The sequence below is a fragment of the Tachypleus tridentatus genome, chromosome 6 (genome assembly GCF_004210375.1).
Source record: "Tachypleus tridentatus isolate NWPU-2018 chromosome 6, ASM421037v1, whole genome shotgun sequence".
Classification (NCBI taxonomy): domain Eukaryota; kingdom Metazoa; phylum Arthropoda; class Merostomata; order Xiphosura; family Limulidae; genus Tachypleus; species Tachypleus tridentatus.
The window spans coordinates 149,532,145-149,559,073 of NC_134830.1; the positions used below are offsets into that span (position 1 = coordinate 149,532,145).

The 26,929-nt window shown below is 36.6% G+C and overlaps 1 pseudogene across 1 annotated transcript in view; it reads right to left on the reverse strand.

The window, feature by feature from the left end:
* LOC143251774 (tyrosine-protein kinase Src42A-like) overlaps positions 1–26,929 on the reverse strand; it is a 36,300-nt pseudogene that overhangs the window by 3,054 nt on the left and 6,317 nt on the right. The window contains exons 2-5 of the transcript XR_013028650.1: positions 2,943–3,063; positions 2,341–2,507; positions 1,152–1,320; positions 730–884 (exon numbers count right to left, since the gene is read on the reverse strand). The product of XR_013028650.1 is annotated as a tyrosine-protein kinase Src42A-like (transcript). The remainder of the gene's footprint in view (positions 1–729; positions 885–1,151; positions 1,321–2,340; positions 2,508–2,942; positions 3,064–26,929) is intronic.

Here is a 26,929-nt window from a genome sequence, read left to right on the forward strand (position 1 = left end):
GTAGATTTGTTTGAAGAAAGTAACCCAGCTTAGATTTTCTTTGTAAAAGTCACCTAGGTTATTGGTTATGTATTCCTTCTTTAAACTGGAAAGGTCAACTAGGTTAACACTCACAGATTCTTCTTTAAACTAGAAAGGTCAACTATGTCATGTATTCTTCTTTAAACTGGAAAGGTCAACTATGTCATATATTCTTCTTTAAACTAGAAAGGTCAACTATGTCATGTATTCTTCTTTAAACTGGAAAGGTCAACTATGTCATATATTCTTCTTTAAACTAGAAAGGACAACTATGTCATGTATTCTTCTTTAAACTGGAAAGGTCAACTATGTCATGTATTCTTCTTTAAACTGTAAAGGTCAACTATGTCATGTATTCTTCTTTAAACTGGAAAGGTCAGCTATGTCATGTATTCAGTTTTAGGTTGGTATTAATGTCTAAATGTACAGAACCAAACAAACAGTTTTTGGACAGCCTCCTAGCTCTGCAGATTTACTAAAGTAGTGAGAATACTGTGCAGAACTGAGCCATATTCACTGCCTTACTTAGAACCGGTGCCAGTTTCTCATTTGTATAATTTATTATATGTAAATAAACCATGCTTTTCTCCATCATGGTAACAGTATTCAACTGCACACAGCCAATTTCTCAACAAACAAAATGTAAGGAACCTAGTTTATTTGTCTTTGTCAACAGTGTTTTGTCTAGTTGGCATTCAACCAGATTACCTTGAAGATACACCAGTAAGCTACGATTCTTCATCAACTCGGTGACGATGTAGATTGGTTCTTCGAGTACATACAGTACAGCTGGACCAGCTTTGGGTGATGCAACTTCTTCATCACCTGAGCTTCAGCGAGGAAGTCCTTCGGGTCCATTGTCCCTGTACGTCAGTGAGAACGTCCATAAGTAAAAACCAGTGTATTTACAAGAAACTGAACTGTCGCAACTTAAAATAAAGACACATATTTACTGATAAATATACTGGTTAGACAAGTTCACAATAATACTAATGCATCAAACCAATTACTATAAGCCTGGTGTTTCAATATCACTATAAATTGATAGCTTGTTCTAATCAGAAATTAATCAACTGAAATTAAAATCATATTTTAATCATACATAGTTAACATTGTCCATCTCCACCCACCTGGTTTCAAGGTTTTGATGGCCACAGGTGTGGTGTTGTTCCACAAACCTTCCCAAACTTGACCAAACTGACCTTGTCCAAGTTTCCTAATAAATTTCAGAGAAGAACGTTCTATTTCCCACTGATCTCTTGTTTTATGGGAGAGGTCACAAGTGGTTGGCTTTTCAACCTGTAATTAAAAAAACATTAATTATTCAAAAGACCACTTATTGGTATTGTAAACTTTCACACTTTTTATAAAGGACAGTTATTTCTTGTATTTAAGCTGTAATAAACAAACCACACTTTTTGTAAAGGACAGTTATTTCTATTTAAGCATCAAACCACAGTAAGGACAGTTATTTCATTTAAGCTGTAATAAACAAACCACACTTTTGGTAAAGGACAGTTATTTCTTGTATTTAAGCTGTAATAAACAAACCACACTTTTGGTAAAGGACAGTTATTTCTTGTATTTAAGCTGTAATAAACAAACCACACTTTTGGTAAAGGACAGTTATTTCTTGTATTTAAACTGTAATAAACAAACCACACTTTTAAAGGACAGTTATATCTTCTTTGTAAGCTGTAATAAACAACAAACCACACTTTGGTAAAGGACAGTTATTTCTTGTTATTTTAAACTGTAATAAACAAACCACACTTTAGTAAAGGACAGCGGACTCTTGTATTTAAACTGTAATAAACAAACCACAATTTTAGTAAAAGGACAGTTATTTCTTGTATTTAAACTGTAATAAACAAACCACACTTTAGTAAAGGACAGTTATTTCTTGTATTTAAACTGTAATAAACAAACCACACTTTAGTAGCTGACAGTAGTTATTTCTTGTATTTAAACTGTAATAAACAAACCATACTTATATTCAGCAAAAGACTCTAAATAGAAGAACATCCTGCTGAGACTTAGAAGAATACAGTAAATAACACAATTACAGGTGTATTAAAGCTGAAGATGTTAGAGAATTTCTCAAGGAGTGAGTACCATTTTGAAATACAAATCTTTTAATACACTCAGTTAAGACAACTACCTTACTAATAAAAAATGTAAGACCAGGTATTGTGGTTGTTAACAACTTAAGGAAAGGTCATCAGCAATGGGTGTTGTTGACCAGTTGTCTTCTACTGTAATGCTAAACTAGCTATTCTGGTTCTCAACAACCCGAGACTAGGTTCTTTAACAACTAACCTGTATACAAGGCTGCTGAAGGTTTACACACAGACCATCAGAATCTTTGCTGTAGTGCTCCACCAGTTCCTGAACCGCATACAGAAAGTTGTAGCGACCGAACAATAAAAAACCTCCTTCATCCATCTGTCTGATACGATAATGCTTGACTGTGTCTCCATTTTTAACTAGCAGCAGAGTTTAGGTCTTTAATCTCACATGATAAACATTTTATAGTAAACATAATTAGACACATCTGATTTGGTAATAGATTTTTACTGTTATATTTAGAGCAAAATACATAGGCCTAACTTCAAATACATTTTATTAATACTTTAAACCTGAAATCTATCATATTTTCTTATGATAAAGTAATACTTAGACACATAATTAGTACATGAACAAAAGGAACAGAAAAAACAAAAGTATCAAAAAAAAGAAATAAAACTATTTATTCAACAGTAATTTTTATTAATTCAAGTTTTTCACTGAATTCTTTAAAACATCATCCTACAATACAGCTTACGTGTGTCTCAGCTGCTCCATTAATAATGTTATGTTATGCAATGAGTTTATCTTGTAATTATTAATAAAGTACTCATTCCAAATCCAGCAGACCGTACCTGAAAGAGAGAATAGTCGCTGTCGACTTTTCGCTGTCCCTAACGAAATGCTCCACGTTCGTTTTCTGGTAAGAGTAACATCTGTTCTGCTTCAGTTCTCTTTATTTTACCAAAGTACCATCTATAAGTTATCAAAAGTATTTATTCAGTGGTATTTCTACAATGATGTGTGTGTGTCTCTCTCTGTGTATGTATATCACTTGACATTGTTCACAGATGTAACTACATCTTGTGGTACTTGGGTGTCAACATTAGAATTAGTTAGAGCAATTAATAGTTTCCTAAATTAGCTGAACCTTGTGAAACCTCAGCAACAAAATACTGCTAATAGCAAGGGTACCCAGTTGATGAAATAGTGCATTCTAACATAAGAAAGTAATAAACATACATTTAAATCACTATAGCCACTAGTAATACCAGGTTGAATGTAAGTTTCTGTAAGGGAAGGCTGCTCTGATCCAAGGTTAATAAAAAAAACCTGATTACACAATTCTTCAATCTTTTCAATTTGCTAACACTTAAAATTTGTTGATTTAAACATATATTACACACAAAATAATTTAAAATGACAATTGTCCAACACAAAAGTAGTACAATGCTAAATAATCAAGCATATATGATTTATTATAAACAGAGACCAGTCTCCTAAAGATGGTGATTTAAGAATGTTGAAACACAGTCTTTTTTAGGGCTATCTCTTATTTTTAATAAATTATTTATTGTATAATTATGTTAATGCTATAATCCGTTTAATTGTATATAAATAGAGATATCTGGGTTGAACCATTTTCATGAAAATTTGTAATAACTAATACAGTAACACACAAGTCTTAAAACCTAAATGTATATAAAAGCCTTAAAACCTAACACTTTAGGCACAATACAAGGTTGTCCTGTGGATAGACATTTCTCTAACTCATCAAGTGTCTGTGTTTAAAATAAGCCAGCTAAATAGTACATACAGAACAGTGTAAAATTATTTACAGTAAAGTTAAGAGTCACTATTACAACAGAATACAAGTTTCTATAATTTCACGTGTCCATTTCAGTCCAATGTTTTGTTTTCCCCGAGCATGTGCTAGATTGACGAGGACACGGAAATGGTGAAATGTGTTTCCATATGAACCTGTGTTCCATAATGGTGGATCTTATCTTTGAGTAACTCATGTTTCACACGATAGATTGCTTTCATCCAAGTAAATAAACTACACACGGGGTTTAGGTCGTAACACTTCAATACAGTTCCCATTGTCTCAACCTGATAGTGCAGAAAATTACATTTCAGCTACCAAAACTATCCGTGCCTGCAAAATAAAATTCCACATCATGGAGCTGAAGGTCCCAGCAGGTATTTTTTAAGTTTAATTACATCCAAACTGTAAATGTTCTACACTTCATGTAACTAGAAAGTTATGGAAATGATGTATAGAATAATTAAAGTTTTGAAAATACTTGGAGTTACGTCAAATTATGAGAAGAAAATAACAACATACTGAACGTAAACTCTACCATAAACACAACATCTGACAAAACTAAAGTCTTATAATGCTAATGATAGGAAGTAGACACAATAAAAACACTATTAGGATAAAACGTTTGAAACCAATATCAAAAAGAACAATTGTATCTACGTACTGTGTGCATAAAACTTTTGATTTAAAGTACTGACAATAATATGGCTATATTTAATGGTTTCCAGCCAATCTAATTTGAAAATATTCATAATGTACAGTTAAAAAATATGTTTATATTCTTCAAACACTTGAAAAGTATTTTGAACTTATAACAAATAAAACAAATCAACTTCATTGAAGTATTTTCAATTAATTAAGAAAAAATGAGTGACATAAGATGACACTACAGTCTAGATATTTTATCCAGCTCAGATTCTCAAAATACGTATATACTGTTTCACAGAAGATAACTCTAGAAAACAATCCCTACTTTATGTGTTGAAATGATAAAATAATTGTATACGAGGGCTGTTAAAAAAAATACGCGGACTGTTTGAATTGCTCGGCTCCAGTTGGTTCCAGGGGAATCCGCTTGGTGTCGCTAGGTTCGCACATATCAGCTGATTACGACGCCATTTCCCGATTGCAGATATCTTCATTTGTGTATTAGCTACGCGGTTTTAAGTGAAGTGCGATTTTTCGTTTGGCGGATTTCAGAATGAATGACCTGAAGGAGCAAACGACTTGCTGTGAAATTTTGTGTTAAACTTGGAAAATCTGTGACTGAACTTTTGCTATGCTTAACACGGCTTACGGTGATGTTGTTATGAAGCGTACGGCATGTTTCAAGTGGCATGAACGTTTTAAGGATGGTCGACAGTCCATTGAAGATGATGAGCGTCCTTCCACGTCAACTGACGACCCACACGTCGACAAAACCAACACCCTGGTGCAGGCAAATCGACGTCTGACTGTCAGGGGAGCTTGCTAGAAGAGAGTGGGATATCAGTAGGATCTTGTTACGAGATTTTGACCGGAAAATTGAAGATGCACCGCGTTGCTGCGAAATTTGTGCCTCAGAACTCGTGCGTTTTTTTGGCCAAACACTCGATCACTGTTCTTCCCTACTCACCTGACCTTGCTCCTTGCGATGTTTTCTTGTTCCCCAAACTCAAAAGACCCTTGAAAGGAAGAAGATTTGAGACGATTCCTGAGATTAAGGCAAATGCGACGAAGGAGCTGGAGGACATTACAAAAGAAGGTGTGGCCAACACTGTTTCAACAAGTGGAAAACACCGTTGGGATAAGTGTGTGCGTTGGGGAGGAGAGTACTTTGAAGGAGTCCCAGACCTGTAACTTCTAAATACAGTACATTTTGTTTTATGACGTCAGTCCGCGTATTTTTGAACAGCCCTCGTATATCATGTGTACTAACTACAGTTAAACTTTGTTTCTGTTCTTTTAACTCTAATAACTTCTCTGTAATGTGTTTACGTTTTCAACTGGTGGAATCTAAGTGAAGTAAACTATTCATTCACAGTTTTGTGTTTCTGTTCTACGTGACAATTAATTAATTTTAGGCTTCTGTAAAAAACAAATGTTAATAAATGAAAATATTAAGAAAAATAAAATATAGATGTACACCCTAATTTGTTCAAAATCAAATCTGTTCTTGATTAGATCAAGTACACTTATATTTAATAATCATTCATGTGGATACCAGTGAACCCTGAATATCATACTAGTAACACATAGTCAACCAGTGATACTTGGAAGATACCAGTGTACCCTGAATATCATACTAGTAACACATAGTCAACCAGTGATACTTGGAAGATACCAGTGTACCCTGAATATCATACTAGTAACACATAGTGAAGATACCAGTGATACTTGTAACACAGTGAACCAGTGATACCAGTGTACCCTGAATATCATACTAGTAACACAGTGAACCAGTGATACTTGGAAGATACCAGTGTACCCTGAATATCATACTAGTAACACACAGTCAACCAGTGATACTTGGAAGATACCAGTGTACCCTGAATATCATACTAGTAACACATAGTCAACCAGTGATACTTGGAAGATACCAGTGTACCCTGAATATCATACTAGTAACACATAGTCAACCAGTGATACTTGGATGATACCAGTGTACACCTGAATATCATACCAGTAACACATATAGTCAATCAATGATACCACTGTATCATGAACAGCACACTAATAACACATACTATCAACCAATGATACCTGGTAGATACCAGCATATACCACTATAAACCAATAATACCTGGTAGATACCAGTGTACCATGAGTACCCCAACAGTAATGCCTACAATGGGGTCATAACCCCCCACGAGATCACAATAATTAAACATTTTGATATGTGAAAGTCTATAGGTAATACTTTATATCTTTACTGCTGAGTAAAGAAACACTTCTCATATCGTGTGTCAAATAATTCTAGAAACATGTTTAAGAAATGATACAGAGAACATCGTGTAATAAAATCAGAAGTACGAATTTACAACTTGTGAAATATCACCTCGAGTTGGATGGAAAACAAATGTACGATAAATATAACAGAATCCTGAAGAATTGGAAGTTTTAAAAATTATGATTCAAAAACGTGAACCGTCAAGAATGCGATATTCACGAGTTATTATTGTACATATTCAATTATTATATAAACTAATTTCAATACGTGTGAAGGAAGTTTGTCAATACGAAAAAATAATAAAATTACGTATACACTCCTAATTAAACTAGTGTGTTCATAATCAAATACAATGTCCGACGTGCCTTGGCTTTCGTTATTAGAACAGTAACGTTAGCACGGAACCAGGAACTAATCACAAGTCTGGGGTCGAGAGTTAGGACATTAAACATCATACGTCGTCTTGCAAGTGCTTTGTGTAATAGTAAAATAACCCGGATGTTAAACATATTGCTACTGAGTTAAAGTTACACACACACACACACACATATATATATATATATATATATAACTGAATATTTACATTAACTTACAACAACTATTCTGGCAATATACAAAAAATTCCTTCTTCGACCTTTGTATATCGTCGTGGTTGACGAATTACGAATTACAGTTGTTACACCAACCGGAAAATTCAATGATACTCAAAACGAAGGTAACGTCAAGTGTTTTAAATAAATGGTTAAAAATAGTCACTGTTTGTTTTTAACCCGTGAAAGTTAAGAAATATTACACTTCAACGTTATGGTACATAAAATAACTGTCAAATCATATTGTATAATGCCCTGTTCTTGGAAACTAATAAACTGTTTGTCTCAAACACTAGATTCACGACGGTTCGTTTTCAACGAACACCGGGCGATATATCCAAAGTTCCTCCAACCTGTCATAAAATGGAAGTTTTGGTTATTAATTCGAGTTACAACTATTTGTAATAGTTTTCCACTGCTACACATCTAAGTAACTAGTTTTGGTTAACATTACCAATATACTTATCAAGCACTTCAGCCAACGCTATGAAAATAAAAAAATTAACACGTAAATCAATTATGTCGTAATATAAACATAAGTATATATATATATAAAGCAAAATAATTTACAGTTGAAACACTCACAAAACAACGTTTCCATCAAAGAATGGCACGGCAAACATTTCACAATCAAACATAATCCTGCTTACTTTTGTTTGTTTTTATCATGCACAAGCCTACACAAAGAGCTACCTGTACTCTGCCCACAACGGGGATCGAAACCCGGTTCGTTTTGAAAATAGTTTTTATTTCCTTTTCGACTGGATTATAATCTACGATTTGATATGGTTTTATTCTACATAACTATGTAACTGTTTTCTCCAAATTTTACTTTTTTGGATTACTTGTTGAAAGCGCAAGCTTCTCTGATAAACTCTAATTATTTTAAAATTTCGCTAAACAAGAAAGTTTATTTAGATCTCACTAAGCAAAATATCAAAAGGTTTTTCGTACAATACGTCACTAATAGATGGCGCTGCATTACAATAACTCCTGAACAATATTGTTCAGCGCTTTTCACAACATTCTCTCGTAATGGATTATTGTTTTCGAACAAATAATATACCAGCAATGTTGAGCTATAAGGCTTAAAGGTGGTGTTACCTTATGTTACACACATAATTTATATGTATTTTTGATTACCATAATTTTAGTCTATATAATAACTGGAAGTTTTCTGAAATGCATGCAAAGATAAACATATATATATCACAAGTTATTAAAAATGCAAATCGTGCCTGTGAAGTGAGCCAAACCTGTTATCTAACTCATTATTATAATAACGAATCATTTATAATTATTTCTTCATGGTACTTTGTCTTCTTCTGGACAGAAGGAGCCATACTGTACTTCCTACAGTTTTTGTTACTTTCTATTACAGTGTATGTGTCGCTGTTTTTTTCATTTATTTTTAAGTTTCTCTAAACATTTTAAAAACAAATGATGCGTCAGTATTTTAACATGTATTTCATTGGGGTCACGTGGCTTTATTAATACTAGAAACTGTTCAAACACACACTCATTGTTACACTAATTATTTTCATGAGACAAGTGTCTCCCTCCGTGTTAGACCGAGGGTCCAGGTACTGGTAACCACGGCAACCGTAGCCGTCACGTGATTACAAGGTCTGGCTCCAAGACTCTCTAACAATCGATACATATCTGGTTTGGCTTCACCACTTCTCTAAAAAAAATTACTTTCGCACACTACATTTATCTATTTTATTGTCTTTTAATTTATCACATCAAATTGTAAAAATTAGGAGGCGATTTTGAGATTATAAACGGGGGATAAATGTTTGTAACTTTGTTTTATTCATACCTAAATGAGTACATAATTTTTCCTTCTTTATTCCAACCGGAGATTTATTGTAAATAAATTCAAACTTCCGTCAAAAACATTTTTACGCCTATCGAAACTGAATACTTTTAGAAGAAAATTTTATCAAGTACAACGTTTCCAAACAATAATATCAAAATTCCGGTCGCACCAAACATGCTCGCTCTTTCAGCCGTGGGGGCATTATAATGTAACGGTCAATCCAACTATTCGTTGGTAAAAAGAGTAGCCCAAGAGTTGGCGATGGGTAGTGATGACTAGCTGCCTTCCCTCTAGTCTTTTCTGTTTGTTGGAAAACGTCATATTACTTAGTATTGCGTCATCTCACTTATCGATCCCAGTGTCCCTGAAGCAGCGTATTTCTTCCCACGCATGCCCCGTGTACCTCAGTGGGTGTCAGTGAATGCTGCTGTTAACTTTATGTTCGAGTTCATAGCTACTCCTAGTTATGATGTCAGGACAAGGGAAGAAAAGAAAAGACGACTCTGAATGTCGTGTTTTTAAAGAACAGAGTAGTGTTAACTACTTCGTTATTGAACCACGTAACAAAGCGTTGTGCTTAAAATACAACGAGACAATTGCAGTGCTAAAAGAATACAACAGCTGTAGACAATACTAAACCAAGCACTTAAGAAGAAAGCTACAACAAGAACAAGTTTCCAAGTGTCACATCTGTTGGCCAAGCGAGGAAAAACATTTACCGATAGGTACATGTACCTATACGATAGATTACGTACGATTGAAGCAGCCGATGAAATGTGCTCAGAAAAAGTAAACTTATTTATGACTATCAGATTTTCGATGAATACATTAGCACGTAGAGTTGAGGACACTGGAAGTAATATTCTGTCTCAACTGAAATGCAAGGTCAAAGAGTGAGTGCTTTTCCATAGCGCTTGACGAGTCAACAGATGTGTCCGACACTTCACAGATGCTGTTGTTTATTCGTGGAGTCAATATTAATTTTGAATTAGCTTCTGTACACAGTATGCATGGGACATCCACAGGTGAGACATTTTCAAAGATGTCGAAAAATCACTCAAGTCAGTACAACTTGGAATAGAAACGGCTGAAGTGTGTTACAACAGATGGTGGTAAAAATATGTGTGTGGTGCAAGAAAGGGTTTAGCTGGATATATTCACAAAGTTGTTGAAAGTGTGGGTTGTTCCAAGTCTATGGTTCTCCACTGTAAACGGCTGAAGTGTGTTACAACAGATGGTGGTAAAAATGTGTGTGTTGCAAGAAAGGGTTTAGTTGGATATATTCACATATTTGTTTTAAGTGTGGGTTGTTCTAAGCTTATAATTCTCCACTGTATTATTAATCAGCAGGCACTGTGTGGAAAATATCTGAATCTGTCATGGAACCTCTAATTTTAACAGTGAACTTCTTTCGCTCTCATGGACTCAACCATCTCATTTTCGTAAATTTTTGGCAGAAACAGAAGCAACATATCCAGACTTACCCTACCCCTCTTTAATCTGATGGCTTAGCTGTGGGAAGACCATATTTGAGATTAAAATTCTTTTAAATGAAAATAATTGTCCTCAACTGTTACAAACAGTGAATGGCTTTGGTAGTTAGCTTTTTCTATAGATCTGCCCATATGCCTGAGTGAATTCAATCTTACGTTGGAAGGTAAAAACTGCGCTTATTTGTGATATGTTCATAGAGGTGAAATCATTATAAATTAATTATTTATAAGTCCCAGTTGATGAGGAGTTGCTTCACACACTTTGTTTGTTGTGAAAAGTTTAAACAAACATTCACACGTAGGTTCACAAAAGACATTCCTTTATGATCTTAAACTACAGTTCAAGGAGCATTTGTTCGATGTTGATGCGAGTGTAACAGAAATAAGAATCTTCCGAAAACCATTTGATTATGTTATTGATGAACTGCCATCTGAAGTACAAATGAAAGTTACTGGTCTGCAGTCTAACGACACGTTGAAGGACAAATAGAAAGGAAGTTGATAGAGTTCTATAAATGTCTTCCAAGTGATCAATTTGTTTATTTATAAAACTTTGTTCGTGGGGTTCATTTCAGTTTATGTCACTACCTATTTCTGTGATGACAATTTCAAAGATGAAGTACATGAAACCTAGTTACAGATCAACCTTATCTGATGAACATTTGTAATCACTTTTGATGATGGGAAGGAGTAACTCTGAACCTTGATTAATTTTGTCAGAAAAACACCAGTTTCATGGTTCTCACTGGTGCTAAAAAAGACGATTGTGCATCTTAAATATTTTCAATATGTGATTTTACTAGAAATAAATTAGTGATGATGTATTCTGATCATGTATCCCTACTTAATTTTACCACAACATCTCCGAACCACGAAGTCTAAAAGATCCACCTCCCGGCCCTTGTCCAAAAAGGTTTTGATACTACTATTCTATTAGTCAAATTAGATATTAATCAATATCTCTGTTGAAGAGAGAGGTGGTTGATATTGTTGTAGAAGGAATTTAATTCGTGTTTTTGTTGATTAGTTGGTTGATTTAGTGTTTTATGGCACAAAGCAGCTAGGCTATCTGCGCCGAACATCCGGTAAAGAGTTTAAAATAAATTATGAAAAATTCATAAAAAAAGATATTAAGGTGAAACAAAACAAAGTTTAAAAAACATAAACAGCATAAGACCAATGTTTACATCTAGTTTACAACGTCAAGAGAAAAACTACAGTTATTCAACTTAAAAAGGATTTTCTGTAGCGTAACTGTAACAATCATAACTCGCCAGGAAGACTAACAGGTAAGTACAAAAACAACTGTCAGTCACCTGAAGTTGGCCTTCCCAGTCCTGGTTTCGAGTTATTTAATGTTATGGCCAGTTTCTAATGTCAAATCGAACTAGATGAACTGTGGTTTTTATAAAGAAGCCACATTAAAAATGTGTGATGTATAAATTAAAAAACTTAAATGGCATTAAAATGATTAATGACCTTTAAAAAACTAAAAACATTACCAAGGTGGACAGTGTCACCATCACTAATAACACCGTCTAACGTTATGGACAAACCTTGGGACAGAACATGTTTAAAATGGTGCCGTCATTGTGAATCATAACGATGACAAGACAGTAAAATGTGCCTTATTGTGATCTGAGTGTTACACAAACTACACACTGGTGCATCAGTTCCTGATAAAAGAAAACGATGAGTTAAAAAAACTGTGACCAATGCATGGTCTAGTTAAAACAACTTCATCTTTCCAATCTTTACGGAAGCAAAACGGTCAAAGTCCAATATAAGGTTTTATTTGGAAAAGCTTGTTTTCATGTTACTTACTCTAAGTCGACTACCAGCTGGCACAGAGATGAGCCTTGAATACAGGACCATAGTCCATGTATGGAACAGGCACAGCAGTGATAGTACCAGAACTGAGAGACTAAGCTGCGGTGTCAGTTCCACTATTAAGATTTTAATTGAAGTATCCACAAAAAGAGAGAAATTTCAGTACCCACTGACCCACCATGGGACGCACTACAATGTCAAACAAGGACACTGCAGCAACCTCAGGGTTTCGTGAGCACTATACCCAAACACCAGCACCAGATATAATGTCCACAACACCTGTTGAGAACATCCAACACTGGTACTTAGTTAATCCTAACCCTAGTGGACCAGCCGATTGACCCAAGGGAGCCACCCCAAGGCTGCCTATCTACAGGAATTCAAGGTTAGGGTAGGACCCCTCAACCACCAGGATCCTCTCCTCCCCTTCACAGGTTGCTACGCACGGCAAATAAGTGGGTGGATGTTTAGATCCCAGAGGAGGTAAACTAAAAACACAGAACCTTCCCTGGGAGGTCCCCTCACCATGTACAGGAATCCACACCGAGGGGATCTTTGTTGAAGGTAGAGCTGATCGATATTGTTGTAGAAGGAATTAATTCGTATCTTTATTGAAGAGAGTGCTGGTTGATATTATGGAAGGAATTAATTCGTGTCTTTGTTGAAGAGAGAGCTGTTGATATTGTAGGATATAATTAGTGTCTGTTGAAGAGAAAGCTGGTTCATATTGTTGTAGAAGGAATAAATTCGTGTCTTTGTTGAACAGAGAGCTGGTTGATATTGTTGTACAAGGAATTAATTCGTGTCTTTGTTGAAGAGAGAGCTGGTTGATATTGTTGTTCAAGGAATTAATTCGTGTATCTTTGTTAGAGAGCTAGTTGATATTGTTGCAGAAGGAATTAATTCGTGTCTTTGTTGAAGAGAGAGCTGGTTGATATTGTTGTACAAGGAATTAATTCGTGTCTCTTTGTTAAAGAGAGAGCTGGTTGATATTGTTGCAGAAGGAATTAATTCGTGTCTTTGTTGAAGAGAGAGCTGGTTGATACTGTTGTAGAAGGAATTAATTCGTGTCTTTGTTGAACAGAGAGCTGGTTCATATTGTTGTAGAAGGAATAAATTCGTGTCTTTGTTGAACAGAGAGCTGGTTGATATTGTTCTACAAGGAATTAATTCGTGTCTTTGTTGAAGAGAGAGCTGGTTGATATTGTTGTAGAAGGAATTAATTCGTGTCTTTGTTAAACAGAGAGCTGGTTCATATTGTTGTAGAAGGATATTATCCACGCTTTTAGTGAACAGGGAATTAGTTATTTAGAAATGTTTAGATAAATCGCATTTACTCGAAGAATCTGCTACTTTGTCAACTTGACGCCAAATGCCTTATGCACAATGAAATTGCCTGGAAACGTACAAAAACACAGATTTAAATATCTGACAAAACGTAAGCCAATAAATAGGTTCGAACCGTTTCTTGCGGTGGAGATGTATACTATGGTTGTGGAAAATTACAAAACACGTAATTTATTTGTTTCGCAAGACATTTAAGGTGTTAATAGAAAACACATCGTGATTTGTTCAACTATGTGCAACCACTACACCCCAACGTAATCTAAAGTAGTCTATTGTATTTATAATACAGAAACTTTTCAATACCAGATGATAACGTTATCTTCTTCGTACGCTTTATATAAATAACAAACTGCTTCGTATCAGGGACTCTCCTATTCACTGAGCACCCGCCTATTGGTCAAACCGAACTTAGTTTGTACCGCCCTCTAGCGAGTGTTTTTATATTTGAACACTAAATCCTTGAAATTTGTTTGTTTTTTGTAAAAGCTCAGCAATTTGGCTGTACTTATAAAACCTCTTTAAAACGTCTACGATATATGAAACCTCTTTAAAACGTCTACGATATATATATATCTATCAACGTTATTGAAAATATATTTAATCACTAAAAATCAGAATGGCGTAGAGATAAACAAAAAAACGAAGCTATTTACATATAAAGTTTACATTTCAAATTACTTCAAAGACTATTTGACGACTACAGAATATAAAACCATGCTCAACTTCGAAGCAAGTTACAGTAATCCCACGGTGTTATCAAAGTTGGCATTTTTATTTAAAACACGTCAATTTTTAGCAGCCAAATTTAAAACTGCTTAAGTAAAGGGCTTTCAAAATATTCAGACTCAAATCACGTGTAGTTTAAACCAAACACGCAACAATTCCACATGGACCAGGCTAGGCCTAGTAGACAGCGAAACTGGACTGTCACCAAAGGTTTCTGTTTCACGTCCCGTTGCCCCCCCCAGAAAAAAAACGCGCTCGGTACTTTATGGTCGTAGTTAGGTTATAAAAGTGACAGTAAAATCACACTATTCGACTAAAAAAAAGTATCCCGAAAGCTGTTGGTGACTAGCTGCCATAGCACGATCAATTTAAAATTATGGACGGCTATGCACAGACAGCCCTTATGTAGCTTTTCATACAAAATCTAAAACAAACGACACAGTACACTGAAGGTATTTATTTCACCGGATAAGGATTTGCAACTGCACAATTACCTTTAGAATTTAAAAAGTTACACTGCGGAAACGTTGCAAATAAACTTATAGTTTTTTGCGTGTCAACACAGAAGTCATAGATGCTGGCTTTTTTCTGTCACTTGCGTGGAATGGGGTTGGTCGTAATAGCAAAGCAACATTCTCAATTAGACTAAAAGATTAAATTAGTGAGCCACTAATGACATCCGGTTTACTGACTGTATTGTGTTTAAAGCAATCAACAAGACGCTAGCTTCAGTATTGACTTACTAAGGTGCCATACTGTCAATTCGATTCATGGTTGATACTCTGACAATGTGGCCTAGGTGGATCAGATCATTGATCTCTTCAACCCTCCCTGATAATGTGGTTTCATGGTTTTTTTTGGTTAGCACGTGGTTGCCGATTTTCTGCGACTTTCTACACAGGAACGTGGCTAGTAAAAACACTAAGTCTTCATATCTTGAAACCTGTGCTACCTCTGATTCTGGTGGTTCGTTCTGAGCTAGTCTTCTTCACAGAAGTCGGCCAGAAGACGTCTAAGCTACGAATGTATCTGACAACAGTCGGCCAGAAGACGTCCAAGCTACGAATGCATCTGACAACTGTCAGCCAGATGTCCAAGCTACGAATGCATCTAACAACTGTCAGCCAGATGTCCAAGCTACGAATGTATCTAACAACTGTCAACCAGAAGATGTCCAAACTAGGAATGTATCTTAAGTCAACCAGAAAATGTCCAAACTATCAATGTATCTTAACAAGTCAACCAGAAAATGTCCAAGCTATCAATGTATCTAAGAACGAGACAGCGTCGCTGATAATGATTATGAAAATGTTTAATGATATTTCTGTTTCTCTATATAAAAACAGTTTGGAATTTTTCGCGTCAAATACACTACGTGTTGTTTTGTTCCAAAACAACCCCACGGCATCAGCACATATATATGCCAAAACCAAAAAGGCTGGACATCTTATTGAAGTGGACTATATATTACACGTATTAACGTTCTTGCAATTCGTCCTTGTCCACTTTCACAGATGACGAAACCCGTATAATTTTAATAATTATTATTTGTTTGGTATCTTAAACAAGTGTCATTAACCATGTATATTCTTAACAGGATTAAAAGGCACCATTAACCCACTTGTTTACTCCACGAGATAAATCAACACTGGTACTTTGACCATGTTTTTCTTCTATGACCTTCAGAAATATAAATTTATTGCAATAGACTGCTTGACCAGTGACTTTTACTGCCGATTCATCCTGTTTTATAAGTCATTTTATGAAAGCAAATAAGAGGGAATCATCAATAGCTGCGGAACTTGATATTATTTTAAGAAGGATTAGAGTACATTGATCTACAAAACCATTTCCTTCCTCTTTAGTAGTTATATTTCTGTGCGTCAGCAATACCAACTGTAAGGCACTCGTATACCCGATTCGATTTAACTACTCATGAAGATCTCCTCCAGCCTTCCCTCAAATTGAAATTCTCTTAGGTTTTTGTTTGTTTTGAATTTCGCGCAAAGCTACAAGAGGCTATCCGCGCTAGCCGTCCCTAATCTAGCAGTGTAAGACAAGAGGTAAGGCAGCTAGTCATCACTACCCACCGCCAACTCTTGGGCTACTCTTTCACCAACGAATAGTGGGATTGACCGTTACATTATAACGCCCCCATGGCTGAAAAGGCAAACATGTTTGGTGCGACTGGGATTCGAACCCGCAATCCTCAGATTACGAGTCGAACGCCTTAACCCACCTGGCCATGCCGGACCTATTTCAAAATGTGAAATTAAAGTATGATCATGGGTAATGTATAGATACATACGCTGATTGGAACCTTTTTAACTTATGGTACCTAGTCCATGTCCGTAACTCCGCTACTCTTGTAGTAATTACGGAAAACAGGCTTCCCAGTGGCACACCGGCAATTATAAAGGCCTATAAGGTTACAAACCAGGTTGAAAAGCCCTTAGTTTGCACAGCAGAGATTACCCATTCTGTATCTTCACATATAACAAAAAACAAACACGTACAGAGTACAGGACACCAAGACAAGATGGGTGCACTACGCTTCACGTGCCTGTAAAGAGATGACTTGCGTCGCCTGGCAACACATTAACACTACAAACCGAGACAAATCCGACTGCGTGACATGATTTTGTCTTACAGGATTAACCACAATGATTAAACTTGAAAGTGATATGAAACTGTTTACATAATCGACCCAAAGTGTCAAAACACGTCTCACTTTAGACAGTAAAATCCAGGTGTTTGTTCATATCTGTTTCAGATGTCAGTAAATAGACACACACAAAGAGAACTGATGTTTATATAAAAACTGTTTTACAGTCCCCAGAGTTAAATCCGTAACAAGTAAAGAAATATTTTCAAACAAAAAAGTGAATGTAAGGATGGCTCACAAAATAAACATAATACAAAACATATAATGTATCACAGTAACACACATAAGTATTAACATATAGTAATGTTATCACTAGTAAACAAATGTAAGGATGGCTGTTACTACTGTTACATTCTACTACACTGTGTGTCTGTACTATCCTAATGCTACTGTTACATTCTATTACACTGTGTGTCTGTACTATCCTAATACAACTGTTACATTCTATTACACTGTGTGTCTGTACTATCCTAATACTACTGTTACATTCTACTACACTGCGTGTCTGTACTGTCCTAATACAACTGTTACATTCTACTACACTGCGTGTCTGTACTGTCCTAATACTACTGTTACATTCTACTACACTGTGTGTCTGTACTATCCTAATACAACTGTTACATTCTATTACACCGCGTGTCTGTACTATCCTAATACTACTGTTACATTCTACTACACCGCGGTCTGTACTGTCCTAATACAACTGTTACATTCTACTACACCGCGGTCTGTACTGTCCTAATACAACTGTTACATTCTACTACACCGCGGTCTGTACTATCCTAATACTACTGTTACATTCTACTACACTGTGTGTCTGTACTATCCTAATACTACTGTTACATTCTACTACACCATGCGGTCTGTACTGTCCTAATACTACTGTTACATTCTACTACACTGCATGTCTGTACTATCCTAATACAACTGTTACATTCTACTACACTGCGTGTCTGTACTATCCTAATACAACTGTTACATTCTACTACACTGCGTGTCTGTACTGTCCTAATACAACTGTTACATTCTACTACACCGCGGTCTGTACTATCCTAATGCTACTGTTATATTCTATTACATTGTGTGTCTGTACTATCCTAATACAACTGTTACATTCTATTACACTGTGTGTCTGTACTATCCTTATACTACTGTTTCATTCTACTACACTGTGTGTCTGTACTATTCTAATACTACTGTTACATTCTACTACACCGCGTCTGTACTATCCTAATACTACTGTTACATTCTACTACACCGCGGTCTGTACAATCCTAATACTACTGTTACATTCTACTACACTGAGTGTCTGTACCATCCTAATACTACTGTTACATTCTACTACACTGCGTGTCTGTACTATCCTAATACTACTGTTACATTCTACTACACTGCGTGTCTGTACTATCCTAATACTACTGTTACATTCTACTACACTGCGTGTCTGTACTGTCCTAATACTACTGTTACATTCTACTACACTGTGTGTCTGTACTGTCCTAATACTACTGTTACATTCTACTACACACCGCGGTCTGTACTATCCTAATACTACTGTTACATTCTACTACACTGTGTGTCTGTACTCGTCCTAATACTACTGTTACATTCTACTATGTCTGTGTCTGTACTGTCCTAATACTACTGTTACATTCTACTGCACCGCGGTCTGTACTGTCCTAATACTACTGTTACATTCTCTACTACACTGTGTGTCTGTACTATCCTAATACTACTGTTACATTCTACTACACTGTGTGTCTGTACTGTCCTAATACTACTGTTACATTCTACTACACTGTGGTCTGTACTATCCTAATACTACTGTTACATTCTACTACACTGTGTGTCTGTACCATTCTAATACTACTGTTACATTCTACTACACTGTGTGTCTGTACTATTCTAATACTACTGTTACATTCTACTACACTGTGTGGTCTGTACTGTCCTAATACTACTGTTACATTCTACTACACCGCGCGGTCTGTACTGTCCTAATACTACTGTTACATTCTACTACACTGCGTGTCTGTACTGTCCTAATACTACTGTTACATTCTACTACACTGTGTGTCTGTACTATCCTAATACTACTGTTACATTCTACTACACTTTGTGTCTGTACTATCCTAATACTACTGTTACATTCTACTACACTGTGTGTCTGTACTATTCTAATACTACTGTTACATACTACTACACCCTTGTGTCTGTACTGTCCTAATACTACTGTTACATTCTACTACACCATGCGTCTGTACTATCCTAATACTACTGTTACATTCTACTACACTGCGTGTTCTGTACTCATCCTAATACTACTGTTACATTCTACTACACTGTGTGTCTGTACTGTCCTAATACTACTGTTACATTCTACTACACTGCATGTCTGTACTATCCTAATACTACTGTTACATTCTACTACACTGTGTGTCTGTACTATCCTAATACTACTGTTACATTCTACTACACTGTGTGTCTGTACTATTCTAATGCTACTGTTACATTCTACTACACTGTGTCTGTACTATCCTAATACTACTGTTACATTCTACTACACTGTGTGTCTGTACTATTCTAATGCTACTGTTACATTCTACTACACTGTGTGTCTGTACTGTCCTATACTACTGTTACATTCTACTACACACCGTGTGTCTGTACTGTCCTAATACTACTGTTACATTCTACTACACTGTGTGTCTGTACCATCCTAATACTACTGTTACATTCTACTACACTGTGTGTCTGTACTATCCTAATACTACTGTTACATTCTACTACACTGTGTGTCTGTACTATCCTAATACTACTGTTACATTCTACTACACTGTGTGTCTGTACTATTCTAATACTACTGTTACATTCTACTACACTGTGTGTCTGTACTATCCTAATACTACTGTTACATTCTACTACACTGTGTGTCTGTACTGTCCTAATACTACTGTTACATTCTACTACACTGTGTGTCTGTACTATCCTAATACTACTGTTACATTCTACTACACTGTGTGTCTGTACTATCCTAATACTACTGTTACATTCTACTACACTGTGTGTCTGTACTATCCTAATACTACTGTTACATTCTACTACACTGTGTGTCTGTACTGTCCTAATACTACTGTTACATTCTACTACACTGTGTGTCTGTACTGTCCTAATACTACTGTTACATTCTACTACACTGTGTGTCTGTACTATCCTAATACTACTGTTACATTCTACTACACTGTGTGTCTGTACTGTCCTAATACTACTGTTACATTCTACTACACTGTGTGTCTGTACTATCCTAATACTACTGTTACATCTCTACTACACTGTGTGTCTGTACTGTCCTAATATTACTGTTACATTCTACTACACTGTGTGTCTGTACTATTCTAATACTACTGTTACATTCTACTACACTGTGTGTCTGTACTATTCTAATACTACTGTTACATTCTACTACACTGTGTGTCTGTACTCCTAATCCTAATACTACTGTTACATCCTCTACTACACTGTGTGTGTCTGTACTATCCTAATACTACTGTTACATTCTCTACTACACTGTGTGTCTGTACTATCCTAATACTACTGTTACATTAATACTACTACACTGTGTGTCTGTACTATCCTAATACTACTGTTACATCTACTACTACACTGTGTGTCTGTACTATCCTAATACTACTGTTACATTCTACTACACTGCTGTGGTCTGTACTGTCCTAATACTACTGTTACATTCTACTACACTGCGTGTCTGTACTGTCCTAATACTACTGTTACATTCTACTACACTGTGTGTCTGTACTGTCCTAATACTACTGTTACATTCTACTACACTGTGTGTCTGTACTATCCTAATACTACTGTTACATTCTACTACACTGTTGTCTGTACTATCCTAATACTACTGTTACATTCTACTACACTGTGTGTCTGTACTATCCTAATACTACTGTTACATTCTACTACACTGTGTGTCTGTACTATCCTAATACTACTGTTACATTCTACTACACTGTGTGTCTGTACTATCCTAATGCTACTGTTACATTCTACTACACCGTGTGTCTGTACTCATCCTAATGCTACTGTTACATTCTACTACACTGTGTGTCTGTACTATCCTAATACTACTGTTACATTCTACTACACTGCGCGGTCTGTACTATCCTAATACTACTGTTACATTCTACTACACTGTGTGTCTGTACTATCCCAATACTACTGTTACATTCTACTACACTGTGTGTCTGTACTATCCTAATACTACTGTTACATTCTACTACACTGTGTGTCTGTACTATCCTAATACTACTGTTACATTCTACTACACTGTGTGTCTGTACTATCCTAATACTACTGTTACATTCTACTACACTGCGTGTCTGTACTATCCTAATACTACTGTTACATTCTACTATGCTGCGTGTCTGTACTATCCTAATACTACTGTTACATTCTACTATGCTGCGGTTCTGTACTGTCCTAATACTACTGTTACATTCTACTAACTATCCTAATACTACTGTTACATTCTACTACACTGTGTGGTCTGTACTCATCCTAATACTACTGTTACATTCTACTACACTGCATGTCTGTACTATCCTAATACTACTGTTACATTCTACTATGCTGCGTGTCTGTGCTATTCTAATACTACTGTTACATTCTACTACACTGTGTGTCTGTACTATTCTAATACTACTGTTACATTCTACTACACTGTGTGTCTGTACTATCCTAATATTGCTGTTACATTCTACTACACTGCGTGTCTGTACTATCCTAATACTACTGTTACATTCTACTACATTGTGTCTGTACTATTCTAATACTACTGTTACATTCTACTACACTGTGTGTCTGTACTATCCTAATACTACTGTTACATTCTACTACATTGTGTCTGTACTATTCTAATACTACTGTTACATTCTACTACACTGTGTGTCTCTACTATTCTATTACATTATGTTATGTAGTTGTAGTTCTACTCATGAACTTGGAGTTAGTAAAGTTTCAACAGATGATAACTTTTTTTGCCATTCGGATGTTTGTTTTTGCTTAATTGAGAAGCTGTGAAATGAGCTGTCTGTGTTGTGTCTACTGCAGGGTGTTGTACCACAACACAATCTACAATAGATGTTACTGAAGCACAACTAATTCTCATTTCACTATATTTCTTCCACTGGAAAAGCATACTGGGAGATTACAGGGTAGAGAGCATACAGCATACTGGGAGATTACAGGGTAGAGAGCATACAGCATACTGGGAGATTACAGAGTAGAGAGCATACAGCATACTGGGAGATTACAGGTAGAGAGCATACAGCATACTGGGAGATTACAGGGTAGAGAGCATACAGCATACTGGGAGATTACAGGGTGAGAGCATACAGCATACTGGAGATTACAGGGTAGAGAGCATACAGCATACTGGGAGATTACAGGTAGAGAGCATACAGCATACTGGGAGATTGGGGTAGAGAGCATACAGCATACTGGGGAGATTACAGGGTGAGAGGCATACAACATGCTGGGAGATTACAGGGTGAGAGGAGCATACAATACTGGGAGATTACAGAGTAGAGAGCATACAACATACTGGGGAGATTACAGGGGTGAGAGCATACAGTCATACTGGGAGATTACAGGGTGAGAGCATACAGCATACTGGGAGATTACAGGGGTGAGAGCATACAGCATACTGGGAGATTACAGGAGTGAGAGCATACAACATACTGGGAGATTACAGGGTGGGAGGCATACAGCATACTGGGAGATTACAGGGTGAGAGAGCATACAGCATACTGGGAGATTACAGAGTGAGAGCATACAACATGCTGGGAGATTACAGGGGTGAGAGAGCATACAGCATACTGGGAGATTACAGGTAGAGAGCATACAGCATGCTGGGAGATTACAGGGTAGAGAGCATACAACATACTGGGAGATTACAGGGTGAGAGCATACAACATACTGGGAGATTACAGAGTAGAGAGCATGCAACATACTGGGAGATTACAGGGTAGAGAGCATACAGCATACTGGGAGATTACAGGGGTAGAGAGCATACAGCATACTGGGAGATTACAGGGTAGAGAGCATACAACATACTGGGAGATTACAGAGTAGAGAGCATACAACATGCTGGGAGATTACAGGTGAGAGCATACAGCATGCTGGGAGATTACAGGGTGAGGAGCATACAACATACTGGGAGATTACAGGGTAGAGAGCATACAACATACACCGAGATTACAGAGTGAGAGCATACAACATACTGGGAGATTACAGGGTGAGAGCATACAGCATACTGGGAGATTACAGGTGAGAGAGCATACAGCATACTGGGAGATTACAGGGTGAGAGCATACAGCATACTGGGAGATTACAGGGTGAGAGAGCATACAACATACTGGGAGATTACAGGTGAGAGCATACAACATACTGGGAGATTACAGGTGAGAGCATACAACATACTGGGAGATTACAGAGTAGAGAGCATACAGCATACTGGGAGATTACAGGGTGAGAGACATACAACATACTGGGAGATTACAGGGTAGAGAGCATACAACATACTGGGAGATTACAGGGTAGAGACATACAACATACTGGGAGATTACAGAGTAGAGAGCATACAGCATACTGGGAGATTACAGAGTAGAGAGCATACAGCATACTGGGAGATTACAGGGTAGAGAGCATACAGCATACTGGGAGATTACAGGGTAGAGAGCATACAGCATACCGGTAACAAACATTCACAGTACAATACCAACAGCATACCGGTAACAAACATTCACAGTACAATACCAACAGCATACCGGTAACAAACATTCACAGTACAATACCAACAGCATACCGGTAACAAACATTCACAGTACAATACCAACAGCATACCGGTAACAAACATTCACAGTACAATACCAACAGCATACCGGTAACAAACATTCACAGTACAATACCATTTCATTTATACCACACACAAGCTTTTTCAATGTATTAAAACAACTACTTGACTACAATATTATAAACTGTATGTTTAGTCTGCTTAACAAAATCAACAACTTATTTACATTAGGGATTTTCAAACTGTGATGTTTAGTGCTAATATCAGTGGTAAAGGAACAAAAATTAATATAAAAATAAAGAAAATTACATAAGCCTGATTTAGGCTTCACAAGAACGCACACAGTATATCACCCACATTTGAAATATTGTTCATAGTTTTGGGCTCCTGATCTAATATAGGATACTACCTTGTAGGAGAAGGTTGGAAAGAGGTTGTTTGTTAGCTGATTTCAGGAATAAAAGGAGTTTCTTAAGGATTTGAAAATTTTTACTTTGCTTGAAACTGTCAAAATTCACACTTGTTATGATACACCGTAAAACATTTACATCGTTACTATTACAAAGAAAGAGTTAAAATAATTTTTACTGAGTGTTTTTTACATTTTATTATTATATATTTTTAAATTAAGCTTAAATGGTACTTCAAACATTTAAAGAAATATTTATATTGGACTCTGGAAAGTTTGAGCACCACCGACCTGCATATACCGTGGAAGATTCTAGAATATGTCTTACTAATGTCATTAATTCTTATGTAAGATCTTAAAAGGATTACACTTTTAAAATAATTACATCATAAAATAAGTCATGGTGATACAAACCTGTAGAATGTCTAGAGAAAGATAGTTTTCATTCACTTTAATCGAAGAAAATATTTAGGGGATTTTTGTAATAAAACAACAGCCACTTCTCACATTTTTATGATACACCCAAAATACCTCTTTATAGATGCAACACACTTAAACGTAAGAACCTGTTAATTATGTTGACAAGTGAACACTGAGAAGTTACAAACCACCAGGTGATCTAGAACCTTGACAAGTGAACACTGGGAAGTTACAAACCACCAGGTGATCTAGAACCTTAACAAGTGAACACTGGGAAGTTACAAACCACCAGGTGATCTAGAACCTTGACAAGTGAACACTGGGAAGTTACAAACCACCAGGTGATCTAGAACCTTGACAAGTGAACACTGGGAAGTTACAAACCACCAGGTGATCTAGAACCTTGACAAGTGAACACTGGGAAGTTACAAACCACCAGGTGATCGAGAACCTTGACAAGTGAACACTGGGAAGTTACAAACCACCAGGTGATCTAGAACCTTAACAAGTGAACACTGGGAAGTTACAAACCACCCGGTGATCTAGAACCTTGACAAGTGAACACTGGGAAGTTACAAACCACCAGGTGATCTAGAACCTTAACAAGTGAACACTGGGAAGTTACAAACCACCAGGTGATCTAGAACCTTGACAAGTGAACACTGGGAAGTTACAAACCACCAGGTGATCTAGAACCTTGACAAGTGAACACTGGGAAGTTACAAACCACCAGGTGATCTAGAACCTTAACAAGTGAACACTGGGAAGTTACAAACCACCAGGTGATCTAGAACCTTAACAAGTGAACACTGGGAAGTTACAAACCACCAGGTGATCTAGAACCTTGACAAGTGAACACTGGGAAGTTACAAACCACCAGGTGATCTAGAACCTTGACAAGTGAACACTGGGAAGTTACAAACCACCAGGTGATCTAGAACCTTGACAAGTGAACACTGGGAAGTTACAAACCACCAGGTGATCTAGAACCTTAACAAGTGAACACTGGGAAGTTACAAACCACCAGGTGATCTAGAACCTTGACAAGTGAACACTGGGAAGTTACAAACCACCAGGTGATCTAGAACCTTAACAAGTGAACACTGGGAAGTTACAAACCACCAGGTGATCTAGAACCTTGACAAGTGAACACTGGGAAGTTACAAACCACCAGGTGATCTAGAACCTTGACAAGTGAACACTGGAAGTTACAAACCACCAGGTGATCTAGAACCTTGACAAGTGAACACTGGGAAGTTACAAACCACCAGGTGATCGAGAACCTTGACAAGTGAACACTGGGAAGTTGCAAACGACCAGGTGATCGAGAACCTTGACAAGTGAACACTGGGAAGTTACAAACCACCAGGTGATCTAGAACCTTAACAAGTGAACACTGGGAAGTTACAAACCACCCGGTGATCTAGAACCTTGACAAGTGAACACTGGGAAGTTACAAACCACCAGGTGATATAGAACCTTGACAAGTGAACACTGGGAAGTTACAAACCACCAGGTGATCGAGAACCTTGACAAGTGAACACTGGGAAATTACAAACTATCAGGTGATCTAGAACCTTGACAAGTGAACACTGGGAAGTTACAAACCACCAGGTGATCTTGACTGCTGATCTAGAACCCTCTCTTCAGTTCTGATCAATAATAAAATGAGTTTAAAAGATCACAACCACGTCTCAATTCTAATTCCAACAATAGCCATGTTTATCATTCAACTGAAACATGGATATATTTCATAAAACTGAAGAATAAAATCTACACCGTCATAGTTAACCATATATTTTGTTACTTATTTAACTCATAAAAACATTATAAAAGCACACGTGAAAGCAATAAATTCCACGAATTACTGCTGGGATACTTTTGGTATTCTAGATAGCTGAAAATATATTATTTCAC